We start from the raw sequence: 16859 nt of genomic DNA, 5'->3' as shown, positions 1-16859 counted from the left end.
GATATACTCTTGGAGATGCCAAAACAACAAGAACAATGTTGTACTGGACTATTAGGCTAGGAAAATTCACTTGAATAATAGTAAGGAGCAGATGCAATTCTGGATGTAGAGTTAAAAGGTGAGTCACTCCCACTTGTATCAGCTATGGCCATTTCCAATTCACTAAAATCATGTCTGTTTTTACTCTATCTTTTTGAATAACTTGGAAGAAAATACAAAATCATATGTTAGCATTAGAGTCAGAGTGAAAAGAAATATTCACGTAGTGAGTTACCTCTTGAAAGGCCAAAAGGTCATACCATTGATTTGATATCAGGAAGTTCTCTATTGAACTAACTACCTTATAGAGTGAGCACAACTCAAAATAAAGAACTTTTGAGCCAAGTGAAATACCTTTAAAGAACAGTTTGATCCAACTAGTTCTTTACCTATTTTCTCTCTAGTGCTACTTGTGTTAAAGAAAAATGGATATTGGAGAATGTGCATCAACTAAAGGGCTCCCAATAAGATCACCATGAAGAACATGTATCCAATACCCACGATCAATGATATACTTGGCAAATTATAAAGTTCTACTTGTTTCAACAGAATCGATCTTAAAAGTGGCTATCATTAGATCATGATTGCTCCTGGAGATTTATAAAAGACCATGTTTAGGAAATCCTTTGAATATTTGGTAATGCGTTTTGATCTCATAAATACTCCTGCAACATGTAATAGGATGGTGGATAGGATCTTTTGAGATTAGAGAGAGTTTGTGGGCATGTCCTTTGATGATATTATCATTTTCTCCAAGAATGAAGAAGAACATCATAAGAATTAGAAAGGAAGCCATGGCTATGACACTAAGTTTCCAAGTAGCACACAAAGGGAAAGTATGACTTGCACCATGTTCTACAGGCCCTGAGGGGGGGGGGGGGGGGGGGGGGGGGGGGGGGGGGGGGTGATGGTGATGAAGCACAAAACCCACATTAGGAAGTGAATGGGATATAGGAGGGCCTCTTTATTTGGCAGTTTAAGGGAATGCTTAAATCTTCAGCCAAGTTTGACCAAGCCTAAAAGAGAGGGCAAAAAGGCCTATGCTGAGATTTTTTAAAAAGCCATTTCCATATTTTGAATTTGAAAATAGTTTATTTAGTAACCCAAAAGAGAGGGGGATAAATGAATTTTCAAATGTCTTTTTCCCACCCCTCTTCTCTCTCTAACATATAAAACACTCTCTCTCACTTAGAACTTATTAAAGGAGGCACTTTTTAGCCCCCCCGCTAGAAAAAGCAGATTTTTCACATTCTCTCTCTAAAACGTGAGCTAACTCTCTCTCTCTCTCTCTCTCTCTCTCTCTCTCTCTCTCTCTCTCTCCCTTTTCTCTCATGTCACTTCCTCTTCCAATCATTAAGGAACATTCTTGGCTGTCTCTTTTTGAAAAAGTGCAGATCCTCCAAGGTTGCAGATCTGTCCTCTCTCCCACTCTCTCTTCCTTTATTCTCTCTCTCTCTCTCATGCTTCTCCCACTCTAGCTCCAGCTGAGTGCAATGGAAAACTCCATTACCTTTGTGTGCTGCAGCATTTGTCTCCCTACAGTCATGATCAACAATTCAAATTCAGAAGAGATTGGGCTGCACTCCCTATCTTTCTTCCCTTCACAACATAATATTTTTCTCTTAACTCTGAGTCCTCTCCACTTCTTTCCTCCATAGCCACCTTCACCTGCTTGTAGCAGTCACCATTACACATTCTCACTAATTTGCTTGATTAACTAACACAATGTCCTTCAATCCCCCACCACTGCAAGACATTACTAACAAATCAAAACGATATCGATTAAACACTGATTTAGAGCAGGAGTATGCAACTGTGCGACTTGGCACATCTAATCCCAATGCTGGAGACCAGCTACGGAACCATGGATGCAAGGCAATCAACTTATGGGTTGATGGCCATATTTACCCTTGTGATCCAATGACCAATGCATCACCGCCTTTCCGTAATGTCACTCAGCTACTGCGATTTATTGGAGATGGGAGAGACGGATTGTTTGGCTACTGCTGGAGATTACATTCATCTTTTTTCAATGAAAGGGAAGCAAAAAAACATCTCTGTGATGCCTATTCTTCATTGCAAGAGAAGTACGTGAAAGACATTCAACAAGTCAGAGAGGAATCCAATGAGAAGACGAAGCAGCTTAATGACGAGATGTCAAAGCTTACTACAAAGGCAGAGCATCAAAAAGTGGAGCAAGAGCGTCGTCTAGACAATTATGTTTAGCTACAACACACTGCACGTAATATGCGTTGGCGAATCGATCATCTCACACACATTCTATTGGGCTATCACATTCGCAAGCGCAAGAGACATGCGATGTCTATGCTATCTTCAAGCGGTGGAGCTCGAAAGAAACGTATCTGTCAAACTTGGTAGGAATACAAATGCAAGCATCTAATTTCGTACATTTTTTGTAGGTTGCTGTAATATTATTTCAATATGTAGGAACTTGACTCGGATGATGATGGGAATCGAGTCCAATGCTGAAACGATCGTACATACTCTGCTACAGCATATCATCAAACCAAAGCAGTTGGTGGAGCTATTGGATGAGCCATCCAATGTTGGCATTGCTCAAGTTTTGCGCAAGAAGTATTTCAGTGAGTTGAAGAACATTGTTTCACCTCAGGAGATGATGGAGGTGTGTGACAGTGCAGGAATAAGTTTCAAGGCCTATGAAGCTTTGTATAGGCTTGTCACACTAGGTCACAGAGAAAAAGGTTTGTTTAGGTTGCTGCCAATGCCTTACAGTGTTAGCGTCGCAAAAAGGTGCGCCAATAATGATGTTGCAAGCTTGTTGGGTGGATTTCAATATGTGGAGGATGTCCTGCCACTAGAAGAGAACAAATCTTTTCGTTACAACGAGTTCAATAATGTCTATGTTGACTTGTTGAAGCTCCAGGAGTCAATGATCAGATTTTATGGGTTGACACAGAAAGAGTGTGATGGCAAAGTTATATTTGTCATGAAACTTGATGAGTGACAGATTGTCAAAGGTTAACGGCTCGAAAGGGTAAGCGTTACACTTATGAACAATGCCTTGGTGGGCGTTGATGTTGAGCTAAATGCCAGCGAGAAGGGAAACACCTGTTTAGCTGTTCAATCAGTGAAGAATATTTGGTGGTTGGCAGATTTTCATCTCCCACATGAGACACATGAGTCTCTCAAATGGTATTTTAATCACACCCCAATCGTTGACGTCATTCAACAACAACAAGAAGGACAACGATTGCAGGTTTCAGGTCTGGGTACGTTCCAAGTGGAGTGGCATTTGGCAGGAGACTTGAAAACTCTCAAGTGTATGTTAGGATGCAAGCAAGATGCAATGACCCTCTTTCCATGCATTTATTACTGCCATAGTAAAGTCTCATTAGGAACTGAGGGCAAGGGTAAGGGTTAGGGTGGCAAAGCTACAGTCAACTCTGCGAAAAGTAAGGGTAAGGGTAAGGGTAAGGGTGGCAAAGCTGCAGTCAATTCTGCAAAAGGTGTGACCACTACACAAACAGTGGGTAAAGCACTCCAACAATGGTTTCAAGGTATCCTCAGTTGTTACCAGGGTGTACCCCCTAATCGAGACATGGATGATCCAAATTGGGATCCTATTCTATCGATTCCTCTGATAAATGTGCATGTGTGCACTCTTCATGCCCGTCTATGAATTCTTGACAAGTTGCTAATGCTCCATATTAATTATGCTTGGAATATGGAGCCTGCAAAAAGAAGGGAAGAGTGTATCAGAGAACTTGAATCTATTCTATCAAGCGTTGGCCTTCATGGCGGTGCAGTAGAGCTATCAAAGGATAGGAAGGCATCTGGAAGTACATAGGATCGTCCTAATAAAATATGTATGGGTGGTAGTAAAGCTAGGCATATGCTTTCAGACTATTCTAACTCTCAAAGTCCCAATGAGTTTCAATTGTGGAAAAAGGTGTGTGACATTACCACCTACAGAGGTAACGAAGCAGCCCTAGGAATTAAGCGTGCTCGTGTGTGGAAGTCTGTAGATGATATTTTTCGTTTGCTTGAAAAGGCAAATCTAACTTCTGCTGAGATATCCACTTTAAAGTTTGTAATCAATAGTTTCACAGCGCAAATGGTGGATGCCTGGGGGGAGACACACATAACACATAACATGGTGGGTTGAACACTTTGTCTTTGGATAAAAAAAAACATCAGTGTTTGAACTAAAGGTTTATATTTTTGCAGCATATTCTTTTTTCTCATAGCTCATTTTTTCTCGACACATTCGGCTCATTGGGTGTAATGGAATTTGCCTATTCAATTTGAGAGTAGCGGAATTTAATGAGAGTTCTTTCAAGAAATGATTTTGTGAGCATAGCGGGTAGACATAATTGAAGATAGCAACATAATTATAGCAATTAGTTAACTTGGCATAGACAATACTTTTGCAAGAGAGAGACAATCACCATCATAGCATAACCTAAACTTGAAGAAAGCTTTAACTATACCAAGCCTCAGTCCCAAGACCTCAAACACCTTCGAAGGTGGAGAGAGCTAGTAGGGAATGAGGGTAGGGAAGAGGAAGAAGAAACATTTCGTAGGAGAAAGAATTAGCTCCTCACTTATCATACTCTTGTTGCTAGCATACATAATAGCATAGTAATGAAGAAGAAGGAGATGGCAAGCTTAAGCATTGAAGCATGGCTCTTGGTTGGATTTGCACTCCATAGCCAAGAGTGTTGGTGTAGGCTCTCAACCTTTAATTGCTTGGAGAGGGAGCTCTTCCACTTTGCATAGCACACAATGAGAGTGCTTGTGAGTGTGTGTTGGTGAGTATACCCCCTAAGCATCCCCCTAGCTTGCTTGGGTCGAACCCCCCTTGTAGCTCATGCTTGAAGCTCATTGGACCCCTCCAGGCCTAGCCAATCACAAGCAGAAGCCATTACAAGCAACAGGGATAGCCTTGGGACAAGTGTCCCCCTTTCCCCTTTGAGAGAGAGGATTTGATAAATGCAAAAACAATTACATAATTCAAGTAATTTATCATTGGACCCCTTTGAAGCCTAGCCAATAGGCTTCAAGCAACACATGAAGGTAACATGGGTAGGGACCTGACATGTGTCCTTGCTGCCTCTTCAAGCTGGGGCTTCCCTTGTGAGTGTGAGTGTGTGTTCTCTCTCTAATCCCTAGGAAAAGGGCTCGCCCCCCCTCTTGTAGGGATGATTTTGACTTTAGGAGCTCAAGCACCTTAGTCATCAAGCATGACAAAGCACTTGGACTAGGGGGTATTCCCACAAGCATCTCAGGCAAGCATGTCAAGGCACCTCAAGCACCTTAATCAAGCGGCAAGTCAAGCACCTCAAGCATGGAGTAATTCAAGCACCTCAAGCACCTTAATCAAGCACCTCAAGCAGGACAAACACCTCAAGCACGACAAGCACCTCAAGCAGGTCAAGCACCTCGAGCTTGGGCCGGGTTCCCACCTCAAGCTCAACCCTAGCTTACCTAAGGTCAAAGGACTTTTACACACATTATTGGAGGTCTTCAATGAAGCTAACCCTAAGGTCTTATGCTCCATTGGTTAGCCTTGCTCTTGATAGATCATCTCCCATTTGGGCCCCTTTACTATTGGCCCCATGTTGAGATAGATCTATAAGCACATATCTATATCTTAACACTTGTTCCCGTTTATTCTCCCACATTAAGTGATCAATTTAATATGAGAAAATCATTTGGGTTGGTTAGATATTAGATTTTATGACATTGGACATCTGGATTAGCCAAGGAATGGAGCGCTCACACTATCAAGCAAAAGCAGTGTATTTTAAAAATACAAGGCATGGAGGTGGGAGGAAAAAGAGCAATGCCCTGCACAAAATGTTCAATTGGTTCTACAGAGTTTTAGCGGGAAGATAAAGGAAGAAGACTAGAGTGCAAAGAAGCTTGAAACGCAGAATAGAGAAAGTGGTTAGCGTGAGGCGATCGCAATCATATCATGCTTCTAGTGCAAAAGATCGATTTCGACGGTGGTTGGCGATAAGGCGACAAAATGGCAGACGTTGGGTGGAAAATCAATATATTTCTGACACTGACCATTCCCATATTAAGCTTACATTGTAATGCCACATGATTTGTTGATGCCCAATCAGTGGTTTCCTGTAACAAATTTCGACAATTTTGGAGTTATTTTGGATTTTTAATGGTATTATTGAGTTTTAAGTTTTTTTATAAAAAAATTAGTACTATATAAGTCAAAACTCACAACTTGAAGTTCATTTCTTGTTTGCACATTCTAGAAGATCCACTTGAGCACAAACACACACGCACTCACATCTTGCACCACATGGACGATTCACACAAGCAGGCTGGCACTATGCACAATACCACCACAACCACTCACACTGCAGAAAATCCGCAGCCGGAAGTCCATGCAGAATCCACGGCTTCAAATCCACATCCTCGACCATAAGTGGATAACCCAGTGCCTCAGCCTGCTCCAAACATCCAAGAACCTCCCCAACATCAAATCCAGATGATCAAAGAAACATGCGACACATATTTGGAGGTCTTGATGATTTAACCCATGCCACTCGCACACCTCTTCCAGATCCCCACCGATTTCACCTCTTCGCAGAGCAACACAAGAAACAAAACATGTATATCTAGGTCCGCTTCAAAATCCACCTACATTGCCTCCTGCCACAACCGCTGGTGCTCAGGCCACCCCACATACTACGCCGCGAAAGTTTCCACCGCGAATCAAATAAAGGGTAATCAAGGTAATACTAGGCGACCCGATATCTAAAGAAAAAGAGGCCAAGAGGAGGAAAAGACAAATGGAGAGGGAAAAGAAAGAGGCAGTTGAAAAGAAAGCCCTAGCAACACAAGAAGAGCAGAGAAGACAGAGAGAGCAGGAGGAAAGGCAAAGAGCTGAGGCCGAGAGCGCTCATTTGGCCAACTTACAAGCACGAGCAGAGGCAGAGAAGAAGGCGGTAGAAGATAGAGCTCAAGCCACCCAACAAGCAAAGGCTGGGAGCTCAAAGCCTTCAAAAATCCCTCAGAGAGCCAAGAAATGTGCAAAAAGAAAAAGGGACAAGGTGACACCAGAAGAGCAGCAAACCCAAGAGGAGAGGAGGAAAAAATACAAAGATGATCCTCCTCGATGGGCTAGGCAGGCGGCTCCTCCACCACCAACAACAACACAGAAAAAGCGGAGATGGACACCAGGCACAGTGGCTCTGCGTGAGATCAGGAAATACCAAACGAGCACTGAGCCAATCATACCCAAAGCAGCCTTCTCTCGGGTGGTGAGAGAGATGATAGATGAATACAGTGATTCCGTTACAAGAATACAACGTGCATCTTTACTGGCCTTACAGAATGCCGCTGAAGTCATTTTGGTGCAGCTTTTTCAAGATGGCGTCTCCTGTATGGTGCATGCAAAGCGTGTAACTTTAAAAAATACGCATTTAGCCTTAGCACTAAATTTAAGAAATGAAGGATGCCTTAATAAGATGTAGTTTATGCCATGTACTCTTTCTTCATGAGATTTGTAATCTTTCTCTATAATATCAACTGGCGAATTTCTACCATTCCGAGCAATTCTTCAATTTTAATTTGTACATTGTTTTTTATATGTATTTGAATTGTTGGATATGTTTAATTAAAGTTAACCACCATGGCTCCATTTTCGCCCGGCCGCTGAGGCACACAGGTGCACAGAACCTCAAACATGCAGGCACCGGGCGGCCGGGAGGAGCGTCTTGGAGATAATTTTGCAAAACAGGGCGACGGGGGGGACGTACGGGCTCAAGAAGGGCATGTGATGCATCGGCGACGCCGGGTGGGGACTGGCATAATTGCTCGTTGCGCACCGTGGCGCGCACAAGGGCTTTTTTTTGCACCCTCTGACCCCGCCCGGCGCCGCCGATGCGTCACATGCCCTTCTTGAGCCCGTACGTCCCCCCCATCGCCTTGTTTCGCAAAATTATCTCCGAGATGCTCCTCCCGGCCGCCCGGTGCCTGCATGTTTGAGGTTCTGTGCACGTGTGTGCCTCGGCGGGCGAAAATCAAAATTATTAGACAATATGAATTAAAAAAAAAGTACTGAATGGTGACAAAAATCATTGACAAAAACATTTATTCTTTATTGATTCGAATATTACATCATGGTCGATTGGTGTTTCTACGAATTACGTCTTTGGGTAATGGGCGAATGGCTGACTTGACACCAAGGGATTTTACAATTTCCTCTAGGTTTGTCAACCCTTGACCTAGGCTCCAGGCACAGTGGGAGAGGACCGAGCCTGGGTGTTTGCCTGTAAAGGCATACATTGCTGCCTCTCGATCCACTAATATACATTTATGAGCGTTTAAGGTGAGAGAATCTTCAGCGAGTATGCCACTTAATTCTTTACACTTTAGTAGCTCTGCAGAACCATTCTTGGAGAACTCTGTGTGAGCAACACTAAGAATCGATGGCCCCAGATGGCTCAGGTAGTGCCAAAGAGAACTATCTCTACCCGTGGAGACGTTGCGCGAACCTCCAGTACGCATTGCGAACTGATCAACATGATAAGCCGTCTGCAAAGCATTTTAATTGATATTAACACTTGTAGTAAGGAATACTAGAAATTCTACCAGGTTTAGATTTATTTACCTCAATTTCTTCATCCCTCTCTTCAAGATTTTTCTTTGTAAGATCAATGCTAGATGGATCATCTCTACCAATTGCAATTAGTGGTTTGTGTGGATGAAATGCGCTCTTTGGTACGCTTTCATAGAAAGAGGCACATGATTTTATTTATACTAGTGTACTTGCTACTGCTTGCACCAACTGTTGTTCGTTTTCACTAGGGAGGAAGCAGAGGCTTGCTGAGAGATCTTGGTCTTCAAAATCAATTTGAAAATTGACTTTATCTTCCTTCCCACTGGGATCCTTTATGCCCGCATAGATAGCAAGCACTGCAAGTGACTCATCTTCTATGAGTTCTAACGTTTTGGCAATGTCGTCAAGGAACAGAAACTGACGATCATCCACCACCACTGGATGCAAAGTGAGAATTTGGAGGTCCGGGATCTCTTCCAACACCTCATCTCCCTCAATCATTCTATCTTCCTCCTCAGTGGTGCTGGGATCTTGCATGAGTATGAGTGCCATAGATGCTTCAGCCTGCTCATCTATCTCTTCGATAACTTCATTTGATTCCTCCACAATGGTCACAGGAGGTATTTGGTTGACCTTTTCCTTTGATTTTTCCTTGTCCATGCCCTCAAGCACAAGTAATGTTAGAACCATGTCCCATGAAATAAATTGGGTGCCTATGCACCCCATGCCCAAATCCATGAGATCATCCTCATCCTCTGTCTTGAAGTCCCGTTCCGTGAGGCCTTTAATAAACCTCAACTAGCGGAGGAATCTCAAATCTCGAGCGAGATTTTCCGAGAAATCCCTAAAACGAGCAAGAGTGGCCAAGGCACACTATACAAAAAAAAAACCAAACAAGATTTGTTAGGTGACTTCAATCACAAAAAAAAAAACTAAAACAAGATTACACCTAATTATAATGATAAATAACCACAAATGTTCTACAGAAAAAAACCCTTGAACAAGGATTTGGTATAATGTTTCCATTGATGGGCTAGAACAATTGGAACCCATACAATGGCATGTTGATACTCCTCTTCTTAAAACTAGTTGCCCTAGGATATTAGAAGCTCATTTCTACCACCATTGATCCTTGTTGGAAATAGTGGCACCATGATTCCAATGGATATAAATCTCATATTCCTACCTCCTTACATGTAGGACTATGAGACTTACACTAAAAGAGTAAGGTTGTTTCCACTTGAATAAATCTCATGAATAAGAAGAGTCTGGGAGCTTGAGCTTCTCTTCACATTTTCTTCTTCTTCTTCTCCTCTCTCTTGCTCTACCTTAAGTTATTGTGGGTTGATGTATGATAACATACTATGCATTTTAAGTTACTTTAGAGAAAATGGTGGAAACTTGAAAATAATCCTATTATTGCAATGAGGCTATTCTTTTGAGAAAATCCACATCATGGTATATATTAAAGTTTGGATCACACCATCATAGGTAGCCTTTCATCGGGGGAGGGAGTGGGAGTTAGTGGTGTTTCCAAAGGTGGTGGCGACAAACATGTCAAGGGAGGTGGTAATGGTGGGGGACTATAAAAAGTGCTTTGATAGAAGAGTACGCAAGGTTGATAAAGCTATGAACACTTTTCTTATGACAAATTTGTCCACATGCTAGTTCTCTTTCACCTACTCATATCAATAGAAACCTAAGTTTAGTGTACTTCCACCTACAAATTTTGAGATTTATCTTCAAAATTCAAAGTAGAAGGTGAATAAACCTACAAGCTTTACAAAAATTTAGAGTAAAAACCTTCTCTTAAATTTTCCATGTTTATATGAGCACAGCTCAAAGTTCCTAGTCTAGTGAGTTGTTTGTCATGCCTTGTCCCAAATTACTCAGCCAACGCGTGATGCCTCTATGCTGAATACACTTCTTAGAGACATGGTGTATGATTCTCATTGTACTCCTTTGGAATTATTTTCCTAATGCGGCTTAGCCCTCCATTTTTGTTTGTACTCTATCTATTGTTTGGGAGTTGTACATCCATCAATGCCTCATGGAAATTCAAATGGATGGTAGTCTAGCATTACGCATGCATCTGTCCTCTTGCAAGATGGTGTGGCCCAAGCATCGATCCCTAGCACACCATCAGGTAACCCCCTCAAAGGGGTAACTGGGAGGTTGGTTGTGCTACAACAAACAACATTGCGCCACATTGAGACAATTGTGCTGGCTAGGAAAGGTAAATCTCAGGGTCCCTAATCATTGAAAAATTTGGTTTTGAAGGAATCATAGGAAACTCACAATAGATGAGGCAAGAAGATATAAACAAAACCCTTTTAAAAATATCTTTCAAAGACACGCGAACTCTTTCACGTACGGGCAGGGACCAGTGCTCGAAAAAAACTTTGTTCTGAAAACTTGACAAACCTACCTATGAGACTAAATTTGAAGATTTTTACACCATATGACGCTAAATTTCTCTATATTTTGTAGGTTTTCTCACTTTCAAGTTTAAAATTTAGAGATAAATCTCAAAATTTGCAGATGTGATTACACTGAACCTAGGTTTTCTTTTTCAACCCCTCCGCCTCTCTTTCTCTCTCCTCGCTCTCTCTCAATCTCTAAAAAAGAAAAAGTCTCTAAAAGAGCTCACGCCAGCGTGGACGGGCAGAGGCAACAAAAGAAGACCTTCGGAGAGGCGCGCAACTGCTAAATCGCACTTCTCTCTCTCCTTGTCGGCTAGATCTTTAAGGTCTCTTGGGATAGTTTTTTACGAAGTTAAAAATCTCTTCTTCTTCTTCTTTCTCCCTTTAAAAACAACATAAAAGACATAGTAACAGTCTCGGCAACAATAACAAATAGTCAAAGAAAGAGATGGGGAAAAATTGCAAAATGCAAACCCATTTAGGCTTGTAATAGTCATGCTTTCAAGAGTAAAGCAAAAACTGTATTTCATTACACAAGCTCAAAGGTCCAATGTTTCTATTTAAGTACTATCGAGTCATAGCTTTTAGCTAAATCTTGCTATGCCACTCACTTCTTGGACTTCTTGGTGGCCTTAGGGGTAGCTGCAAGGATGCTTCAGTACTAAATACCTGTGCCAAGTGCTCTTCCCTCTTGGCATTTTTCACTCCCTAATAGCTTTTCCCTTAACTCTACGGGCTTCAAACTGACTAAACAGTGTCATTTCATGAGCCTTCTCAGCTTTAAACTTGTGAATACTCTCCATGAGCACGCGCTTATTTTTGAACATGTTACCCTTGACCTTCATATACATACCATGGTACATATGCTTGTCAATATTCTTAGCCTCCTAGTACTTTCTTAGCAACGGACGAAGCACTCGCATCCGCCTCAACCAGAGAACTTTAGAGGGTAGCGTGGCCTCCCTAGTACCCCGCCTCTTATCATATCCTGAATGACGGCCTTTCCTTTTAGCCTCCAAAGCATGCTTTGCTCTTGCCCGCGAGTGTATCTTGGTCGGTTTTCGAATCACAAAGCCATCTTTGACCAACTTTCTGATATTTTTCCCCAAATTGGCCATATGAGAGATTTTGTTGACCTCATTGGGATTGAGCCAGACATTGATACCCACCTCCGCACGACAAAACCACTAAGAAGAGTAGCACTCTTAGCAACTCCATGTGAGCATTCGACCAACCTGGGCCTCCTTTCTCCTTGCACCTCGCATGGAGCAAGCCTCTGAGCAGAGTGCTCCCTCGCAGCTCTTGCTTATGTCACCAACAAGCTAAGTGCAATTTGATAACAAGGCCGATAGTGAAGGTCTAAAATGGCCTCCCTATACACGTGGAACTCAAGGCTAATAAATAGCAAAGCTACACAAAATAAATAGAAAAGGCACATCTTATATATCTATATTAAAATGAGAGGGTATGTTGCCATGTGGCAGCAAATACCTGCAAGGGCTACAGCCAGCTCCCGACAGCCATAGAGGTGGAATCGAGTGAGCAGCCCACATGGAATCCAATGAGCAGTGCTTGTGCAGTGATCGCGTCAGGCCGCGGGCAAGAAGACCACTACCTCAACAGTCACAAATGGCTTGCCACGTGGACATTGGCGCGCAACAGTGGCAAGGTTTCTTAAGGTAATCTTTCATAAATTACGGGCGCGCACATGGTAGTCAGGAGCGAATCCCCACACATAAAGAGCTCAGATGCTTCAAATTCCTCCAACTCCCATTGCTCCATTCAGGATCTCTTCAATTGATTGATGCTCCGACCCATGGCTCGCAAACGCTTAAGCCTTATAAGGAATGCAACTCAGATACCTTTCTCCATGGTGCCTTTTTCTTAGACGTGGCCATTGAATCCTGCCACTATGCTCAAGACGTCCAACAACACTACAAAAAGCGGGCCAACAATCAGATTGCTGCCATGGCCACTATCTGAGCCGCTCAGCTCAGTGCCATGGAAGCTATTGGCAGTCGACGGCAAGTGTGTCAAGTTATCCATGGCTGCTTGCCAAGTCTATTGATTGCTAATTGGGCCCTGAGCCTATGCACGCACTAAAAAGTGTGTGTGTGTGTGTGTGTGTGTGATCAAGCCAGCAGTTCCACCTACGCTAGGTGAAACTACAGGCTTGATCACTTCTCTATCCTAGTTGCTTGCTGTCGACCTGGCTGAGGAGCACTGCCAGTATCGGCTTGCTTGCCATCGTGACAAAGCCAGCCGGTTGCCAGTCAGTGCGAACTGGCTGCCAATAGTTGACCAAAACTGGTTAACGCGGCATGCACACGCAGGGTTGAGCTTAGGACGTCGGCCTATGCGGACGAATGCGATACAGTTATGCTGCATACAGAGATCTTGCAGCAGCTGGTGCATGATAGCGCACTGAGTTCTGCTGCGCCCTCAAAAAGTGCCGTGACTGGCCGCAACCAATTTCGCCCACCTACACATCGGCTACCAGGCCGATTTTTATCTAGAGCCTTTCACCTCGCCGTTAGCCAGCTCCCTTTCTCTAACAACATTGTGGGCTGTCCTGATTGTGCTGCTCATCACAATCAGGACAACCTGATTGTGCTGCTCATCACCCTCCTCCAGTGCCCACTCTCACGAAACCCTAATGTGACGAAGGGTACGGTCTTCTTCTTCTTCTTCCCCTCCCTTTCATGAAACAAGCTCACATACCATTTCCTTCTAGGCTTGCCTGTCAATAGCCTCCTCACTTCCGCATCCAATATAGTGATCTCCTCTCTGCACAACTCGCTCCATTCCAATGCCACATGACCAGCATCCAGTCGGGATGCTATTGGAGCCCACGACCAATCTAGCGCTACTCCTCCATTGCCACCACCGGAATTCATCTCTTTTAGCTCATACATTGCAATAATGGGCACTTATACGCCCTTATGCCAATATATCTCCACCACCCACTAGCAACTTTTCTACCGATCGAAGCGGCACTACCTTGAAAGATGAGTGTCCTACTAAAACTGCTGCAGGTGGTGCACCCATCCACTCCATCCCCCACTCATCTTCCCTTGCCCTGTAAACATAGAGATTCATGCTAAGCTGGATGCTTAAAGTGGATGCTAAGCTGGATGCTTAAGAAGAAAAAGTCTCCCGTGGCAAGGAACTGAAGGATGACGTTATCATGCCCAAGATTGTAGCTCCAGCTATCTTATGCCGAAAGCCCTGCGCAAGCTTCCATTGCCTGGTTGAAGAGTTGCAGACTTGTAATTGCGAGAGAGGACCTGGGATGAAGGCCTGCAGCTGCAAGAGGTCCCAACGAATGAAGTTGCCATTGTGGAAGTTCCGACCACTCCATGCATGTTGATCAGTAGTATGGCTCCAGCACCAGCCAGACGCGCAATCCTAGTCCTTTGAAAACATGTGTAGGGCCAATGTTGACCGCTGGGTCAACAACACAACATAACTCAAGTTTCGTACCAAAGTCTTATCTTTTGCGAGTTATGAAATGCTGCGGATTATGGCTATAAATGTAATTTGTAATGAGTAGTTATTCTAGTTTCAGAAGCCGGGGTGCAATGGCACTTCCAGATTGTAAACACAAAGCCATTTGACCCTTTCAACCCCATTTTTGGTTAAACCTAAGGTAGCCTTAGTATATAAGGTACCTAGGTCATTTTGTAAGAAAAGGACTTTTTACCATAATCAAAATTGAGCGCTGCCGTCTACTGTGTGTGAGAGAGAAAGAGAGTGAGCGTGAGCTTCATCCTCTCGCTACGCCCAGCTCGCTCAACACATTGGAGATCCGACTACACCATTGCTGTAGGCTTGAGGAGAGCTACGTGACAACGCCAAGCATTCCACGCGAGACGAAGCACACATGCCGACGCATCTACGAGCTATTTGTGGCCGTAAGTGTATCAAACGATGTCTGTTTTCTGCGTGCTAGTAGTCTATAGAATCGTGGAGACATAAACTACGCATAGGTACTCATAAATTTCAATTTCGGGCACTTTCAAAATTCAGCTCTGTCATCCTACACGTTTTCCGCAGATGGGTTTAGAGTGAGGGTTTTGAGTATAGAAGCTTAGGGACATGTGTATCCTAGTGAGGGGATGGTGTTCCTTAAGGTTCGTACGAATCTGGCATGATTAGGTGAGTTACCTTCCGTATGTGTGTATGTGGCTAGGTGGTGTAGTTGAGAGCAGTGAGGTTCTTGATTGTGGTTTAGTTAGCCTTCCAGAGTGTTGTATGTGTAGGATGGCCTCAGCCTGACAAGCTAAAGAGATTTCCTCCGTGTGCCTATTGTGTCATCTGTGTCCTCGATTGACATTATGTTGATCTAGGTAGTGTTTGCATGCATTTCATGTGTGTGTGAGTCGCTTCCTGCCCAACATTGGCGCCGCTACTGGGGACACAAGGACCTAAGTAGGTTTCCTACTAACACTCATGTGATGGTTGCTTGATTTAGTTTCGGCTGAAGAAAGCGTTTTTCTTAAGTGGATCCGAAAGAGGATATTCCGCGATTAAGTGGATAGCCAGGAAGCGTGTGTCTTGCCGAGGGTCTGCGACTAGATAGGTTTAGTTGGGATCTGTGGATTAGAGTAGTTGTTGGTGGTCGAGTGATTTGTGAGGTGATAAAAGCGTTTACTAGTCCATGTGTGGTAGTGAAGCGTTTTTCTACTCATAGATGCAAAACCCCATATGATTTGTAGGAGTAGCTTTAGGTAAGTGATCTGATTCTGATCTAGAGCTATTCAACACTGAATTATTTACTAAAGTGCTTGATTGCATTTGAAATCAGGGAAAAGTGTGCTTTTGAGGGTAAAAATGCATTAAACAAGCTTTTGTGGACATTTTTGTATGACTAACTGATGCTGTGCATATAAAAGAGCATTTGCAAGGGTTCTGTGAAGAAAACCTGCAATTCTGTAAACATAGACATCCTACGCGTAGGATGTCTCAAGGGGGTTCTGGAGACCAAATTTGAAAATTCTGACTGCACCAGTGGGTTCAGAGGGTAGGTTTTACCCTAGTAACATATTGACTTGGGTGTTTTTCTCTATTTTTGTTGACCAAAAGCCAAAAGGCAGAGTCAGAGAACGTAAAATTTCAAAAAAGGCTTAAATTGAGTGATTTTTGCATGTTTTTGCAATTGTGAAGCATACTTGCACTTATTGAGAGCATAAGGAAGCATCAGGGACACTTAAGCAGTAGACATCCTACGCGTAGGATGTCTACAGGGTGATCCGGTGGAAATTTTGAAATTCTAAGTTGATCAGTGTGTTCAGAAGGTAGGTTTTACCCTATTTTCACCTTGAAAGTGAAAATTTGACCAAATTTTGACAAATCAAAGCCAAAAGACGAGAATTGCCAGACATTCTACCCAAATTGTGTCCAAGGCCTAATTTTGAGACCAAACCATAGGATGACTCCATAGGCATGTTCTAAATGTTGTATTGAGTGCATGTGATAAATTTCATCTCATTTGGGTCAGTGAAAGGAAGATTGAACAGACTTTAGCACTTTTGACTGAAAAAGGCAAGAACAGCTAAAATTTGGGGTCTTTTGAAATCCAAACCAAAATTTGAGCATACCATTGGGTTGCTGACATCAAGGGGAAGCTTTGGGTCAAGTCTGGGGTCAAACAGACCAACAAGTCTGGGGTCAAACAGGCCAAAAAGGCACTCCAAACTTAATTTTGAGCATATCACTGTGATCAGCACCTTAAGGAGAGTCTGTGGTTCAAATTTGGAGCAATTCTAAGCAGTTAGACATCCTACGCGTAGGATGTCTAAGGCATGATTTAGAGGCCAAATTCA

General features: G+C 43.1%; 1 pseudogene; it reads right to left on the bottom strand.

Annotated features, from left to right (window-relative positions):
- Positions 1–11666: 11666 nt before the first annotated feature.
- LOC147419196 (uncharacterized) lies at positions 11667–13952 on the bottom strand (annotated as a pseudogene).
- Between the last annotated feature and the right edge of the window lie 2907 nt (positions 13953–16859).

Source organism: Adiantum capillus-veneris, chromosome 29 (assembly GCF_014529385.1).
Source record: "Adiantum capillus-veneris isolate H3 chromosome 29, ASM1452938v2, whole genome shotgun sequence".
Lineage (NCBI taxonomy): Eukaryota > Viridiplantae > Streptophyta > Polypodiopsida > Polypodiales > Pteridaceae > Adiantum > Adiantum capillus-veneris.
This window is presented reverse-complemented; position numbering and strand designations above follow the sequence as displayed.